Source organism: Phocoena sinus, chromosome 11 (genome assembly GCF_008692025.1).
Source record: "Phocoena sinus isolate mPhoSin1 chromosome 11, mPhoSin1.pri, whole genome shotgun sequence".
Taxonomy (NCBI): Eukaryota; Metazoa; Chordata; class Mammalia; order Artiodactyla; family Phocoenidae; genus Phocoena; species Phocoena sinus.
In genome coordinates this window covers 25198336-25215784 of record NC_045773.1, presented here as the reverse complement: position 1 = coordinate 25215784, position 17449 = coordinate 25198336, and the positions used below count along the sequence as shown (strand labels likewise).

Here is a 17449-nt window from a genome sequence, read left to right as displayed (position 1 = left end):
CAAAGCTTTATAATAAATAGCAGTGGAAAAAAGTGTGATTGGGGCTTTATCTTGAAAAATACAATTTATGAAAACTTTTAGTTGATGCTTAAGAGAATTTAAGTCATACTTCCAACTGTGAGATGTCATAGAACAATCAAAGCAAGAATCAAGTGCTATTAGCTGTGTGTGTGTATAATTCGTTAAAAACTGAGCTATCAGACATCTTCAATTTCACTTTATTTTACATAAAGTTCAGTTTGCAAAAACCTACAAGGTCTTTACACATTTTTCTCAAGGACCACTCCTAAATTTTGACATTCAAGTCCTTCTCTTCTGAGGTGTTTATAGTGTCATCTCGCTTGTTTAGGTTCCTTTCTTTCGTTACTAATTGGTCTAATTCGGCTACACCTCCTTCTGTCATTGCCTTTGGGGATGGATAGAGCAATTCTGCTAAGATGGTAAGATCTCACATGTTCTGCAATATTTGTAATTTTATTTTGCCATGCATTTCCATTGTTTTTGCACTTTATTTGGGTGATTTTAAAACCGCCAACAACCTATGAGACACTGACTGGCAAATAATATTGACACAATGTGGGGACAGAAGCTAAAATTAAGACATAGGGTATCTGAGGGAAGATGAGCTTTAAAAGAGGTCATTTCTTTGGGAGACACAGATAATGAATACTAAGAAAACAGGGACCTCCAGGACTTAGAACATAGTTCACTGAAACAACATCGCTCTGAAATTAAGGTGTTTTTTTTTTTTTTTTTTTTTTTTTTTTTTTTTTTTTTTTATGCGTTACGCGGGCCTCTCACTGTTGTGGCCTCTCCCGTTGCGGAGGACAGGCTCCGGACGCGCAGGCTCAGCGGCCATGGCTCACGGGCCCAGCCGCTCCGCGGCATGTGGGATCCTCCCAGACCGGGGCACGAACCCGTGTCCCCTGCATCGGCAGGCGGACTCTCAACCACTGCGCCACCAGGGAAGCCCTTAAGGTGTTTTTAATATAGCCAGTTCCTAATTTCAATAAATGGTTCTGGGATAACTGCTTAAACATATGGAAATAAATGAAATTGGATCTCTACTTCACTCCATGCACAAACATGCACTGCATATGGATTAAGACAAAAGTTAAAAGAAAAATTATGAAGTGGTTAGAGAAAAATATAGGAGAATATCTTTATGACATTGAAATAGGGAAGGAGTTCCTAAATAAGATAAAAGGCTCTGGGGAGAGCCCACTCCAACAGCGTGGAGGACCTGAGCAGATGGACAGTGAGCCCTTCCCTTTAAAAAATGTCTCACTCAGCAGAGTACTGTGACAACAAGATGAATTCAGTGAAATTTCGTGATGTACTGGCAAGAAAGTGTACTTTCTTTTGAAGAAGAAACGCCGTGCCAGAGGAGCGCGGAGAAGGCACGAACATTTCAAACAAGCCAAAGCTAAGCTGGCCTATGGCAGGGAGGATGTCGTTAATCTACGAGGGCAGGTTCTAGACAAATGTTTGTGTACTCAGCCTTCCACGCAAGAACAGAAGTCAAAATCGACCATTGACCAGAGTAGTGAGCAACCTCCAAATATAATGTGACGACAGTACTACCACATCTGAGTTGATTTCTTCTATTCAAAGAATGAATTAATAGGTGAGACTGGTTCAAGAAGGTGGAGTAGAAGGACATGCGCTCACTCCCTCTTGTGAGAGCACTGGAATCACAACTAACTGCTGAACAATCATCGACAGGAAGACACTGGGACTCACCAAAAAAGACACTCCACATCCAAAGACAAAGGAGAAGCTGCAATGAGACGGTAGGAGGGGCACAACCACAATAAAATCAAATCCCATAACTGCTGGGTGGGTGAGTCACAAACTGGACAAAAATTATACCACAGAAGTCCACCCACTGGAGTGAAGGTCCTGAGCCTCATAAGAGGCTACCCAACCTTGGGGTCCGGCAAAAGGGGTGGGGGGAATTCCCAGAGAATCAGACTTTGAAGGCTAGCAGAAATTGATTGCAGGTCTTCAAAAGGTCTGGGGGAAACAAAGACTCTACTCTTGGAGGGCACACACAAAGTAGTGTGAGCATCAGGACCCAGGGAAGAAGCAGTGACCCCATAGGAGACTGAACCAGACCTACCTGCTAGTGTTGGAGGGTCTCCTGCACAGGTGGGAGGTGGCTGTGGCTAACCGCAGGGACAAGGACACTGGCAGGAGAAGTTCTGGGAAGTATTCCTTGGTGTGAGCCCTCCCAGAGTCCGCCATTAGCCCCACCAAAGGACCTGTAGTCTCCAGTGCTGGATCGCCTCAGGCCAAACAACCAACAAGGAGGGAACCCAGCCCCCCCATCAGCAGACAAGCGGATTAAGGTTTTACTGAGCTCTGCCCACCAGAGCAACACACAGCTCTACCCACCACCAGTCCCTTCCATCAGGAAACAGATTCAAAAAATACCTAGAAACAAATGACAATGAAAACACAATGACCCAAAACCTATGGGATGCAGCAAAAGCAGTTCTAAGAGGGAAGTTTATAGCAATACAATCCTACCTCAAGAAACAAGAAAAATCTCAAATAAACGGCCTAACCTTACACCTAAAACAACTAGAGAAAGAAGAACAAACAAAACCCAAAGGTAGTAGAAGGAAATAAATCATAAAGATCAGAGCAGAAATAAATGAAACAGAAACGAAGGAAATGACAGCAAAGATCAACACAACTAAACGTTGGTTCTTTGAGAAGATAAACAAAATTGATAAACCTTCAGTCAGACTCATCAAGAAAAAGAGGGAGAGAACTCAAATCAATAAAATCAGAAGTGAAAAAGGAGAAGCTACAATGGACACCACAGAAATACAAAGCACCCTAAGAGACTATTACAAGTAACTCTAGGCCAATAAAATGGACAACCTGGAAGAAATGGACAAATTCGTAGAAAGGTATAAGCTTCCAAGACTGAACCAGGAAGAAACAGAAAATATGAACAGACCAATCACAAGTAATGAAATTGAAACTGGTTAAAAATCTTCCAACGTGGGCTTCCCTGGTGGTGCAGTGGTTGAGAGTCTGCCTGCCGATGCAGGGAACACGGGTTCGAGCGCCGGTCCGGGAAGATCCCACATGCCATGGAGCGGCTAGGCCCGTGAGCCATGGCTGCTGAGCCTGTGCGTCCAGAGCCTGTGCTCTGCAACGGGAGAGGCCACAACGGTGAGAGGCCCGCGTACCGCAAAAAAAAAAAAAAAAAAAACTTCCAACAAACAAAAGTACAGGACCAGATGTCTTCACAGGTGAATTCTATCAAACATTTAGAGAAGAGCTAAAACCCATCCTTCTCAAACTCTTCCAAAAAATTTCAGAGGAAGGAACACTCCCAAACTCATTCTACGAGGCCACCATCACCCTTATAGCAAAACCAGACAGAGATACTACAAAAAAAAGAAAATTACAGACCATTATCATTGATGAATATAGATGCAAAATCCTCAACAAAATACTAGCAAACAGAATCCAGCAACATATTAAAAGGATCATACACCATGATCAAGTGGGATTTATCCCAGGGATGCAAGGATTCTCCAATATACGCAAATCTATCAATGTGATACACCATGTTAACAAAGTGAAGAATAAAAACCATATGACCATCTCAACAGATGCAGAAAAAGCTTTTGACACAATTCAACACCCATTTATGATAAAAACTCTACAGAAAGTGGGCACAGAGGGAACCTATTCAACATAATAAAGGCCCTATATGACAAACCCACAGCAAACATCATTCCCAACGGTGAAAACCTGAAAGCATTTCCTCTAAGATCAGGAATGAAACAAGAATGTCCACTCTTGCCACTGTTTTTTTTTTTTTTTACATCTTTATTGGAGTATAATTGCTTTACAATCGTGTGTTAGTTTCTGCTTTATAACAAAGTGAATCAGTTACACATATACATATGTTCCCATATCTCCTCCCTCTTGCATCTCCATCCCTCCCACCCTCCCTATCCCACCCATCCATGTGGTCACAAAGCACGGAGCTGATCTCCCTGTGCTATGCAGCTGCTTCCCAGTAGCTATCTATTTTACGTTTGGTAGTGTATATATGTCCATGACACTCTCTCACTTTGTCACAGCTTACCCTTCCCCCTCACCATATCCTCAAGTCCATTCTCTAGTAGGTCTGTGTCTTTATTCCCGTCTTATCCCTAGATTCTTCATGACATTTTTTTTTCTTATATTCCATATATATGTGTTAGCATATTGTATTTGTCTTTCTCTTTCTGACTTACTTCACTCTGTATAACAGACTCTAGGTCCATCCACCTCACTACAAATAACTCAATTCTGTTTCTTTTTATGGCTGAGTAATATTCCATTGTATATATGTGCCACATCTTCTTTATCCATTCATCCGATGATGGACACTTAGGTTGTTTCCATCTCCTGGCTATTGTAAATAGAGCTGCAATGAACATTTTGGTACATGACTCTTTGAATTATGGTTTTCTCAGGGTATATGCCCAGTAGTGGGATTGCTGGGTCATATGGTAGCTCTATTTGTAGTTTTTTAAGGAACCTCCATACTGTTCTCCATAGTGGCTGTACCAATTCACATTCCCACCAGCAGTGCAAGAGTGTTCCCTTTTCTCCACACCCTCACCAGCATTTATTGTTTCTAGATTTTTTGATGACAGTCCTTCTGACCAGTGTGAGATGATATCTCATTTTAGGTTTGATTTGCATTTCTCTCATGATTAATGATGTTGAGCATTCTTTCAGGTGTTTGTTGGCAATCTGTATATCTTCTTTGGAGAAATGTCTATTTAGGTCTTCTGCCCATCTTTGGATTGGGTTGTTTGTTTGTTTGTTATTGAGCTGCATGTTATTCAACATAGTTTTGGAAGTCCTATCCATGACAATCAGAGAAGAAAAAAAATAAAAAGAATTCAAATTGGAAAAGTAGAAGTAAAACTGTCACTGTTTTCAGATGACATGATACTATACATAGAAAATCCTAAAGATGCACCAGAAAACTGCTAGAGCTAATCAATGAACTTGGTAAAGTTGCAGGATACAAAATTAATGCACAGAAATCTCTGGCATTCCTTACAACAAAAGATCAGAAAAAGAAATTAAGAAACCAATCCCATTTACCATCACAACAAAAAGAATAAAATACCTAGGAATAAACCTACCTAAGGAGGTAAAAGACCTGTACTCAGAAAACTACAAGACACTGATGAAAGAAATCAAAGATGACACAAACAGGTAGAAAGATATACCATGTTCTTGGATTGGAAGAATCAATATTGTGAAAATGACTATTCTACCCAAAGCAATCTACAGATTCAATTCAAACCCTATCAAATTATGAATGGCATTTTTTACAGAACTAGAACAAAAAATTGTAAAATTTGTATGGAGACACAAAAGACCCTGAATATCCAAAGCAGTCTTGAGGGAAAAAATAAAGAGCTGGAGGAATCAGACTCCCTGACTTCAGACTATACTACAAAGCTACAGTAATAAAGATAATATGGTACTGGCACAAAAACAGAAATATAGATCAATGGAACAGGATAGAAAGCCCAGAGATAAACCCACGCACCTATGGTCAACTAATCTATAAAAAAGAAGGCAAGAATATACAAAGGAGAAAAGACAGTCTCTCCAGTAAGTCGTGCTGGGAAAACTGGACAGCTACATGTCAAAGAATGAAATTAGAACACTCAAAAACACCAGACACAAAAATAAACCTAAAATGGATTAAAGACCTAAATATAAGACCGGACACTATAAAACTCTTAGAGGAAAACATAGGCAAAACACTCTATGACATAAATCACAGCAAGATCCTTTTTGACCCACCTCCTAGAGAAATGGAAACAAAGACAAAAATAAACAAATGGGACCTAATGAAACATAAACGCTTTTGCACAGCAAAGGAAACTATAAACAAGACAAAAAGACAACTCTCAGAATGGGAGAAAATATTTGCAAATGAATCAACGGACAAAGGATTAATCTCCAAAATATATAAACAGCTCATGCAGCTCAATATTAGGAAAACAAACAACCCAATCAAAAAATGGGCAGAAGACCTAAACAGACATTTCTCCAAAGAAGACATACAGATGGCCAAGAGGCACATGAAAAGCTGCTTAATATCACTAATTATTAGAGAAATGCAAATCAAAACTACAATGAGGTATCACCTCATACCAGTTAGAATGGGCATCATCAGAAAATCTACAAACAACAAATGCTAGAGAGGGTGTGGAGAAAAGGGAACCCTCTTTCACTGTTGATGGGAATGTAAACTGATACAGCCACTATGGAGAAGAGTATGGAGGTTCTTTAAAAAGCTAAAAATAGAATTACCATATGACCCAGCAATCCCACTACTGGGCATATACCCAGAGAAACCCATAATTCAAAAAGACATATGCACCCCAATATTCATTGCAGCACTATTCACAATGGCCGGGCATGGAAGAAACCTAAATGCCCAGTGACAGACGAATGGATAAAGAAGACATGGTACATACATACAATGGAATATTACTCAGCTATAAAAAGGAATGAAATTGGGTCATTTGTAGAGATGTGGATGGACCTAGAGACTGTCACAAAGAGTGAAGTATGTCAGAAAGAGAAAAACAAATATCACATGTTAACGTATATATGTGGAATCTAGAAAAACCAGTATGCAAGGCAGAAATAAAGACACAGTTGTAGAGAACAAACGTATGGACACCAAGCAGAGGGCAGTGAGGGTGGTGGTGGTGGTAGGATGAATTGGGAGATTGGGATTGACATACATACACTAATATGTATAAAACAGATAACTGATAAGAACCTGCTGTATAAACTAAATAAATAATTTTTTTTCAAAAGATAAAAGGCTCAAAAGAGAAAAGACTGATGAATATAACTACATTAAAAAATACTTAAGTTCATCAAAACAAATAATTAAAGAATTAAAAAACTGTAGCTAGAGAGAAAGAATTTAAAATACACATAATGAGAATAAAAACCCATATGATAACATAATTTCTATGGCTCAATAAAAAAATGAATAAGTAGATAGAAACGTGCATAAGTGAAAACACTAGTGGTTGATAAGCTTATTTTAAAAGGCCCAACTATTTTGAACTATGGAAAACACAAATTAAAATCCAATAACATAACTGGTGCCCCTTCTGGCAATAGCATACTAATTTTAGACAAATTCTCCCTCTGAGAATAACTAGACAAGCTCAACAAAATATTTTTTTAAATATATTTGAAAACATTGACAGGACAATATCAATACAGGAAGAACTTGCAATTCTACAACTGGAGAGTGAAATCCCAAGGAAGTAGGCCTGAAATCTGAACTATGTTTCTCCTTAATGGAATTTGCTGTTATGAAATGAACAGTTCAGAATCTTAAATTATTTCTACAGTTTTTCAAAGTCAATGTTCAGCACTCAAACAAAAATAGCAAAATACCCAAAAAGATGAGACTTGACTAATAACCAAGAGAAAGGAATAAATATTAAAAACAGAACCACAGGATATCCAGATATATTTGTTATCAGACATGGATATTAAAATAATCAGGGTAAATAGGTTAAAACATTAATTAACAAAATAGAGAATTCTGGTGGAAAACTGGATATTATACAATGGGATCAAGTGGAAAGTTGAGAATTAAAAAAACGTAATAAGTGAAGTTAAGTACACACCAATGGGCTTAATAGAAGTTAGATACAGGTGAAGAGAGAATTAGGAAAGGGAGAGAGAGGTCAGAAGAATGAAGAGGTATTATTCTCCAATGTGATTTTGAGGCTAGCATAACCTTAATAACAAAAGCTGACAAGGCTATTCCAAGAAAGTAAACCTATAGGCCAACCTTTCCCATGAAAATAGATTTTTTAAATTCTAAGCAAAGTATTAGAATTCTGAATCCAGCAATATTCGAAAAGGATACTATACTAGAAAAAAACGAACTTACTCTAGGAATGCATGGTTGGGTTAAAATTCAAAAATCAATCAATACAAATCAACATGTCAATAACACGAAGGAGAAAATGCACACAATTATCTCAATAGGTGCAGAAAAGGCACTTAAGAAATTCTACTTGCTTTCATGATAAAATATAGCAAACTATATTTTATAATCATGAAAGGGAACTTCCTTATGCTGATAAATCAATTTTTGAAACCTATACTAATGTCATATTTAAGTGAAATATTGAATTTTACCTCAGATTGATAATAAGACAAATGTGCCTATTATTACCTCTTCTATTTGCCATTGGTTCTATCCTTTATGTGTTTGGGAATACTCCTGTATATATTTTTTCAAATCAATAAAAAAAGGCCAGACGACTCAACAGAATAAAGTGGGTGAAAGTGTTGAACTGGTACTTTATAAAATATGATATCAAACAACAAATGAACTTTTACAGAGTGCTCACCTTCATTAATCATCAAGTAAACGGAAATTAAAAGCACAATTTGATGCACAGCCAGCAGAATGGCTGTGGGAGAGCAAACTGTATTATCCCTTTGGATAATTATTTGACTGTATCTACTATAATTGGACTTACATATATCTTAAGACCCAGCAATACCCAACACAACACATGCTTCAAAAGACATGTACATAAACATGGCATTAAACAAACCCTTGAAATGACTCAAATGTTGAAGTAATTACAAATAAATTGGGTATATACATACCCATACAAACTATACAACAATGAACAATGAGTTATTGCTATGCACAACAGAAATGACTCACAAATATAATGTGTATAATATACGTGTCATATGATACCATTTCATAGCAGCATTGTTCGTAATAGCAAAAATCTGAAGATAATCCTAATATCCATAAACAGGAAGAGGGATATGCTGTGAAGTATTTACATAACGGAAGTCCAGAAATATTGAAAATGGATGAACTAGCATTTCACGCACAAATACATTAAGTGAAAAAAGCAAGGCACAGAAGAACACTAGATAGTATAATAGTAAACTAATATATTGTTTGGAGATATATATATTTATATGGAAAAGGGAATGATAAACCCGAAATTAAAAATGGTAGCTTCCTTTTATAAAATGTAAGCTCCAGGAGTCAGAGCTTTTTGTCTGTTTTTTATTTTACTGTTTTGTATTACCTAGAACAGTGCATGATACATAATAATCATTCAAATGAACGCTTTTGAATAAATAAATAAGTGAGGAGAGAGGGACTGACATGTGGAGTTGCAGTAGACTGATAAAGGTCAGTTACTTAAGCTGGGCGATGGGTACTTAGGGTATGAGTAATAGTATTTCTTATACTACATATATGTGAGATACAGTCTTCTGTGTTGTAAAATATAATATGCTATAAAATTAAAAATATACTACTTAACTTTCATACTGAGAAACAATACTATATAAATATAAAAGATATCCTCACCCCATCCCTTGGGCCCAATGTATTCCTGCCTCTGCCTTGGCCTTCAAGGGAGATAGGAACATTGAGTAGAGGGTAGTCACAGGAAGAGTCTCAGGGAGTTTGGTTGACCCCATATTTTAGGTAAAAAAAAAAAATATATATATATATATATATATATCAAAAATCATGTAAGAATAAAAATAATGTAAAAATTTTTACATTATGATTTCAAATCAGAATGTCTGTGCTGGTATGTCCTGCTTTGTGTCTGAGTGAGAACTAAGGAGTGAAGAAGAAGGAGAGAGAGGTGGGTCCACTTGGGGGGATTTGAGGTCATGGATGACTTGTAAGAGGAGCAGTATTTAATTCTTTCCCTTTCTTTAACTCCAAAGAGAATTTTCACAATATATGCAAAAGTCTCTTTTAGATGAGTCAGTACAAAACACCTGTACCAGCGTGTCCCCAAAATACTGTCTTAGAAAAGGGGAAAATTGCCCAACCTAACCACATGCAATAGTCTGCCAAAAACACCATTTCCCCAACACCATGAAAATCAACTGGAAATCAGTCCTGTTCTTTAGTTTCTCTTACAATTTTTCTTCTTTCAAAAACATGCCATCTGTTTAAACAACTTGGAGGGTAAATGTTCTTATTAGTGCGCCTTTTTCCACAGGGTATTTTAGTTCATTCCAGCAAGTTCTGGCCGAGTGCCTGTGATGCGCCTAGCACCTTAAGCAATAGGTTCTAGTTCAAAAACAGCTCAAATACAGGGCAAAACCTATACTCCACCACAACCCACTTCATCAGTCAAGAAATCAGGTAATTTCACTCCTTGCCATGTTATCTAGAAATCTACTTTGGTATTACTGAATGTCATACATGTTATCTTAAGAACTTTGTTTTTGTTAGGATACCTTAAAGATATTACAAAGATGAGTTACCAACTTCAATATGATATTATACAATAAGTACATGTAGTCTTCAAAGAACTGCTATCAAAATATGTAAAAATGTCTACAAACCAGCAGGAATAACACAAAGAATCCAAGAGAAAAATGGGCAGAAAACAGGAGTAAACATCTCACAGGGGAGGAAACACATATGTACAATACATGCCTAAAGAAATGTTCAGTATTATTAGTGATCAGGAAAATACAAATCAAGATCACGTGAGATCCATTTTCCTGGTAGCTGAGTGGCCAAAATGAAGAAGGCTGACAATACCGAGTAATGGAGAGGATATGGATCCATAGGTTTTCATGTACGTTATGGGTAGGAGGGTAAGTTGGTGCCATCTCATTAAATCTAGTTTGGTATTATCTCTAGAAGATATGAATTCACCTTCTCTTTAACAGCAGTTCTACAGTGAAACGTTTACCCATGTGCAACAAGAGGCATATACTCAAATGTTCAGAGCACCACTGTGCACAAAGGCAAAAACCTGGTGACAACCCAGGTGCCCACCAATGGGTGAGTGGATGCTTAAACTGTGATATAGTTATCAGTGGAATACAGCAGTCAAACCGAGTGAACTACAATAGCACATAATAATACAGAGGACTCTCAGCAACATTATATTAAGTGGAGAAAGCCCTAAGTATCGCTTAAGTGTGATATGCTTTTTATAAAGTTAAAAACAACTAACATAAGAAAATCAGGTTTGGAATGGAAAGTACGGTAGTTATAGTTAATAATGCAGCATTACAAATTTGAAAGTTGCTAGAGAGTAGATTTAAAAAATTCTTATCACAAGAAAAAAATTTGCAACTATGTATACTGATGGATGTTAACTAAACTTATTGTGGTGATCATTTTTGCAATATATACAAGTATTAAGTCATTATGCTGTACACCTGAAACTAATATAGTGTTATATGTCAATTATATCTCAATAAGAAAAGGAAATACACTCTTCTACTCTGTTTTGATATGCAATTGCATGTATTTAATTAAAAAGGAAGGTAGAATATATTTAAAAATTGAATTATTAAATACCTTTCATAATATTAAAAAAAAAATAAAGTTTAGAAACAGAGAGGCAAGTGAAGAAAGTGAGAGAATGGTGATCACAGTATGTTGGGTCAGGTACAATGATGCAGAAGAACAGAACCCATGTACCATATGGCTAGAAGTTGCCTATTATGACGATCTTAGCTTCTGTTTTGCACGTTGAATTTAGGGATGCTTCTTAAGGTATAAAATAACTAGCAAAATAAATATAAATGGGTCATGAAAGGACCAATGATGACTGTGCCACAGAATAAAGATTATAGTTAATTAAAAAAAAATTTTTTTATAGTTAATTTAATCCTGTGCATCTGAGGTTCATGATAAAGAAAACAAGCTACTTGTTATAAAGAGAATATAAACATAAAAAACGTAGGATAGTCTTTAAAAGTTTAAAAGAGAGCATCTGTGTACTGCTTCAAATCATCCTCTGTACCACAAGTGCTCCATACGGTATGACTTACAACTGTGAACAAGAGACAGTTTCTGCTTGCAAGGAATTCATGATTGGTAGAGAAGGTAAACAAGTGAGTAGTTCTAATAAGAGTTAACTAAGTGATGGGATCATCATAAAGAAGTAAAAAGACACAGAGCAGGAGGTATGACACAAGCCTGGGCATGGAGGGAGTCATCTTAAGAAGGTATAAAATCTAACCATGGACTTGAAAGTACAGGATATTTTAGGCCCTTTCAAGGCCCTCCATGGGAAGGAGAGAGATGGGACTTGGGAAGTCAACAGGGGCCTCACCATGAAGGGCCTTGTGAGCTAAACATTGGACTTGGGGCCTTATCCCAAGAGCCACAGGAAGTCATCAAAGAGTTTGAGAAGTCACCTGATGAGGTTTCTGGCTTCAGAAACAGCAGGATCAGAGGCAGAAAGCCTCAGTTAGATTACAAAGATTGATGCAGTTATCCAGGTGGGCCATGGTGGTAACTGGAAGTAATGGCAGGATAGAGAGAAGCAGGCAGATTAGGTAGGGAGTTACTGTGGAGGGAGAATAAGAGGACTCAGAAATGTATTGGATATAGGGACCAAATAAGAGAGGCAAGTCAATAATGATTCCGACTTTAGGTAGCTGGGGAGGTGGTGGTGCCAGATGCCAAGACTCGAGAAAATGGGAGAAAGCACAGGTATCTTCTTTTACAGTGCATCTCATTTGGGTCAGAATTGGTTCACAGTGTCTCACAAGTCTTTTCATATAAAGCTGACATTTTCTCAGGAAAGCATGGCTCACAAACACAAAAATCCTCTTCTTGTTTCCACACACCTGGACAGAGTTGTTAAACATGGAGTATCGGGCTTCCCTGGTGGCGCAGTGGTTGAGAGTCCGCCTGCCGATGCAGGGGACATGGGTGGGTGCCCCGGTCTGGGAAGATCCCACATGCGGCGGAGCGGCTAGGCCCGTGAGCCATGGCCGTTGAGCCTGCGCGTCCGGAGCCTGTGCTCCGCAACGGGAGAGGCCACAACAGTGAGAAGCCCGCGTACCGCAAAAAAAAAAAAAAGAAAAAAAGAAAAAAAGATGCAGTATCATGGGAAGAATGTTTAAATAAAAGTTTCCAAATCCATGACCTAACATTACAAAAGCTGCTTCACTTTATTTTCTAAGTCATTCCTGGGTTCATTACTTGTGTGGCTAACTATTGGTGTCACTGACCCCCAATTATAAAATGAGGTCAGAGTTCCTCTGTGATTATTTTCCTTCTTTTTAAAAAAGCAAGATAAAAACCTAAGCATGGCTCCCCTGGGCAGTACCTAATAATAAAGTATTTTGCTTCAGGCACATCATCATAAAGCAATTGCACATATTCCTTCCTTTTTATATGGTGGGTCATAAACATGTAATGTAAGCAACATTAATTTTCTAGAGAATGATTGCCAAGATTAAATTTTCTGATCAGTGGTAAACAGGAATGCACGGACCTGTATCTGTGTAAAGAGTTCTGTGACATGGCCAGTACTATGGTCATTTTATAGCTACTTCCCTCAGAAACCTTTAAAGCAAAATGGCCATGGAGTGATGCATTGCCAGGCTGTAAGAAATGTTGGCCCATTACCACCAGATCAGTCCCTGAAGGGTTACTGTTAATATTTGGCCTCAGGGAGAGAGGAGTCAATAAAAATCCACATGTAGGGTACTTTATATACTCACGTGCAAGCAAAGGGAAGGCTAAGGGAAGTAGAAATCATTTACATAGCACATAAGAAGGATCATTAATATTAGTTACCGATTCTCATATTGCAACTGTGTGTGTTTATGTGAACGGTAATATCGCAAAGCAGTTAGCAGAATGCAATCTGGTGTCACAGAGAGTAAAGTCAAACTCTGGCTTTGTCATTTAAGAAGCAATGTAACTTTGAATAAATTATTTAAATTCTCTAAATCTTAGTTTCTTTATTGATACAATGGACAATATACCACTTCCTTGGGTTTAATGAGTTAACACATGCAAAGAATTTAAACTGGTATCTGACATATCTCTAAGCATTCAAAACAATGGACATAATGTAAGTAAAGCAACATAAATGTATGGTAATATACATCAGGCTAAAGTCTGATATTAAACCTAGATGCCTAGTATAACTAAAACACTGTAAAATACTAAATTTGTGGATAGTTGAGTTTTTAACATGGTTTGCAGGAAACATAATAATATCATATTCCATTGACTCTATGATGTGCATTTTTAAATACTTAAATGAGAGGCATTAACTTTGCCTGCAAATACATATCAAAACTTCTGGAAAGGATGACAGCAGCTTGGAAGAAAATTCCAGACCCAATAATGGAACATTCTTTTCAGAAATGCTACATCATCAATATTCTCCTTGACATGGAGGATGACATTGTAGAATGTCCCTAACGACCCTCATCTGCAAAATGATTCAGAAGAACCAGACTCTTGATGGGAAGTTCCAGAAAATACCTCCTCCCATTTGTTTTGTTTATGCTTATGCTTTCTGTGTTATACATGTACAACAGTAATGTTTGATAAAAACATATGTACAGGGCTTCCCTGGTGGCCAATGCAGGGGACAAGGGTTTGAGCCCTGGTCCGGGAAGATCCCACATGCTGTGGAGCAACTAAGCCTGTGCACCGCAACTACTGAGCCTGTGCGCCACAACTACTGAAGCCCGCGCGCCTAGAGGCCATGCTCCACAACAAGAGGAGCCCCCGCAATGAGAAGCCCACGCACCGCAACGAAGAGTAGCCCCCGTTCGCTACCACTAGAGAAAGCCCACGTGGCAACGAAGACCCAATGCAGCCAAAAATAATAAATTAATAAAAATAAATAAAAAACACATATGTCTAACTAGGTCTGTTTATTAAATAGAGCACTTTCAAATCATAAAATAAAAATTCTAGTGCTAAAGTGCTGTGTCATAGTTTAACTGTCAGTCTTTGTCATACTGGCTCATAAATAATGGAACACCTCACAACTGACGACAACTTAGCTTTACTGAAATATGGTAAACAAAGTACCAACAGTCAAAAGAATTTAGAAAAGTTACAAAACGGAGTTGCTAAGGGAAAATTTATCTGGGTTCAAATCTTAGCTCCTCTGTTTCCAGTTATGTTAACTTTGGACAAATGACCATCTCTCCAAGCCATTGTAACTGGCAATTTTACATAAGTCATTAAATTGTGTGGATTAAATGAAAGAATACAGATGAAACGTTTAACACTGTACTGGGCAAATACTTCCAGACTGCAAGAGATGACTGATATTGTTACTATAATAATTAATAATCTACTGCTTTAAAATATGAAAATACTTCAGATATGTGTCACAGCTTATAACAGAAAGCTACATTATGTCTGTCAATCATCCCCGTAAGACAAAAATACCCATGTAAATATATTAACCAAAGTTATCAATTGTTTCTATATTTTAATTTAAGGGTAATAGGAGAATGAATGAATAGATTTGAAAGGTACATTGACAGTGGTCTGAATTAAAATGTCATTTAAGTTCCCTACTCAAAAATTTATGTTGGGGAAGTCGAGGGCACTACAAAGACAGGTGGCCACTTTCTAGCTGAAACTGATAAACAGGAAGAGAAAGTGATTGCTGATGAACTTTCTAGCTGAAACTGATAAACAGGAAGAGAAAGTGATTGCTGATGAAAAAAAGTCAGGCCACGTGTACTAGGAATACAAGGACTGAAGACATCACTGTCAGTAACATGAGTTTCAAACATAAGACTTAAACTGGGAGACTTACAGACAGATACACTAACCTTACAGCTGAACCATTATATGTATGGACAATTATGAAGAATGTTCTAGGGTGCATAGTGGGAGGTATTACTTCTTTGGCAACAGTGAATGAGATGACAGTGTGTCATAGACACATATGCCTTCCTGATGATCTTCCCTCATTGATTCTCAAATTTAAGATTCCTTTGAAAGAAAAACTGTGGTTTGCTGGTGTATCCAGTGATTTTATTATAATGCTACTTAAATGCTTACATATAAACCTAGATATAAGCAGATGTAAAGTTAAGTGGAATCAGAGGACAAAATAAAAGCCAAGCCAAGCCAATACAATTAAAACTGATTGCATTTGTTAAATGGAATTGCTGATGCTGCTTTGCTGGAGCCCAGTAACTGCTTGTGACACAAGTATGGAATTGACCGAACAAAGATTCCTGAGTTCAGCCCTACTCAAACATCAAGTTGGGGGTGATGAGCCATTTTCCTGTCACTTTCCTCTACTGGAACTACTTTACCCCTCACTCGACACGCATATATTAAGTCTGCCTCTCTTCTCTATTCTCTAATAAATACATGGTTGCAATGTATCATAAACCCAACTGCAAAGAAGGACACCGTAGTAGTTATCTTTTGCTTTTTAACAAACACCACAAAACTCAGTGGCTCAGAACAGCATCATTACTTCTCTCTCATGGTTTCTTTGGGTCAGGAACCCATCAGGGGTTCAGCTGGGTAGTTCTGGCTTGTGGAGGGGGCGGTCTTTCATGAGGTTGTAGTCAGATGGTGGCTGAGGCTGGAAGTCTTTATCACTCGCATGCCCAGTAGCTGGGCTGGGAAGACTTGAACAGCTGGGGTTCCTCTACCAGCATCTATGAAATCTCTTCATTGGGTCTGTGGCGTGACAGCTTTAGGAAAGCAACATTTCTTAATGGTGTCTCACTTTCTTCCCAGGTACATGCCCCAAGACAGAGAGCCAGGTGGAAGCCATATCGCCTTTTCCAGCCTAGCCTTGGGAGTCATGCAAGATCACCTTACCTCATTCTTCTCATTAGAAGCAAGTCACTAAGTCTTGTCTGCATCCAAGGGAAGGAAAATTAGAATCCTCTTTTGGAAGGGGGGAGTATGAGAGAACTTGCAATATATTTGAAAACCTTCAGATATTGACATCATGTGGCCATATTTCATTTAAAAATGTTCATCTGCATGACTCAGTGTATGCTTTCATCCCTTTACACATCTCATAGGGAATTCACAGAACCCCAAGAAGAGGTAAGTCATCCCCCACTGGTCTGTGGACGCCCCAGTTTGAGGAAAATTCACTTATGCTCCAATTACAATACATGGAATGGAGGTTTCCTTAAATTATGGGGTAGGAGAGAATGGACTTCAAAAAACAGAGGGAAGAAAAGAATAGTCTTGGGAGAATTTTTTACTAGATTACATGTTAAGTCAAGAGATGTATAATTTACCTGAAGTAATGAAATCAATTTTATTTTAAAGTTCGCTTTGGATTTGATATGAGATGCCCAAAATAGACTTATCCAGGATTAAGTAATCTTTAAAAATGGCTCTCGAAAAACCAATGCTCCTTATGCTATACTAACGCAAGCGCTGTTAAGGACTTCAATCATTAACCAAATATATGATAGTAACAAGACAGATTTCTGAATCCTTTGAGACCCCATCAAATGTCCTTTATAAGGTTCAATCTGTTCTTTTTTGATAGAGTTTTGGTTCACTCGCTTATTTTGATTTTATTACCCCAAAGATTAATGAATAATAATGAATACTTCTAAAATACTATAT

General features: G+C 37.8%; 1 long non-coding RNA gene across 1 annotated transcript in view; it reads left to right on the top strand.

Annotated features, from left to right (window-relative positions):
- LOC116761953 overlaps positions 1–16850 on the top strand; it is a 108494-nt gene extending 91644 nt beyond the window's left edge. Inside the window, exon 2 of the long non-coding RNA XR_004352177.1 lies at positions 16595–16850. This is a non-coding gene — a long non-coding RNA (uncharacterized LOC116761953). The remainder of the gene's footprint in view (positions 1–16594) is intronic.
- The last annotated feature ends 599 nt before the right edge of the window (positions 16851–17449 follow it).